The sequence below is a fragment of the Penaeus monodon genome, chromosome 32, assembly GCF_015228065.2.
Source record: "Penaeus monodon isolate SGIC_2016 chromosome 32, NSTDA_Pmon_1, whole genome shotgun sequence".
NCBI classification, from domain to species: domain Eukaryota; kingdom Metazoa; phylum Arthropoda; class Malacostraca; order Decapoda; family Penaeidae; genus Penaeus; species Penaeus monodon.
The window spans coordinates 14,369,035-14,370,026 of NC_051417.1; the positions used below are offsets into that span (position 1 = coordinate 14,369,035).

General features: G+C 36.3%; 1 protein-coding gene across 1 annotated transcript in view; it reads right to left on the minus strand.

Annotated features, from left to right (window-relative positions):
* The window catches only part of LOC119593627, a 6,009-nt gene that overhangs the window by 3,437 nt on the left and 1,580 nt on the right, over positions 1-992 (minus strand). The window lies entirely within an intron of this gene.

Genomic DNA, 992 nt, shown 5'->3' on the forward strand with positions numbered 1-992 from the left:
CTGTATCTTGCAGTGTTCAAAGGATACATCCACTCACAGCAAATTAAATTGTTTAAAATATTTTGACATGGTGTTGGGGACTTTGTAAAGAATTACCACAATTTTCTCTATATAATTTCTATATAACAGGATTTACATTAATACCACTACAAATATTCTAATGATAAATAGAACTCTGGCTGGTATTTTATATCAGCTGTATTGGATGAGAAAGATATTACATGGCCTAGTCCTCAACAATGTAGCATGGACCTATTAAAAATGTGGTTTACCTAACTTCTCACTTCACATCTATCCTACTTCCAATAACATATTAAAAGAACACGACTCTGGCAACTCTCAGACCTAGGGCTCTCTTTGAACAATCAGTACCCCATCTTAACTATGCTAGGTTATCCCATACCTAAACACACTGGTATGTGCAGACACTCTACTATATTTTTTCATCACCACTGGGGACAAGAGTAGATCTTTTACATGACCCCCAGATTGGTACTGGTTTCATATCAGACTAAGCACTTGGTGCATGACATGTCACATTCTTGTTTCCTTTCAGTCACACCTAATACTTGAGCTACATTTGTGGACTGTTTATAATATTTTGGTATAGTATTTTTCTTCCACTTTGAGAAAAAAATACATAAAAAAAAAAAGTCAACCACTTAAAAATCAAAAAACATATTAATAAATGAAGACAAAAAGTGATGATGAAAAGGAAGATGACTTGTGCCTAGGCCTACTGCTGTGAGTGTCACAGCCTATAGCAGCTATACTAGTGAACAGACACACTGCAGCTGCTACACATGGTCTGAGTCACCTTCCTCTTCCTATACTATCTATGTGTTATGCATCATCAGTCATTTAGACAATGGGTCAGCATCTATTTGTGTATCATTACTGTACCCTATAGAGCAGTGGTTCTCAACGTTTTTCATTCTGTGGTCCCTGACCAATGTATAATAATTTCCATAGCCCAGTTCAGGGACTCATCT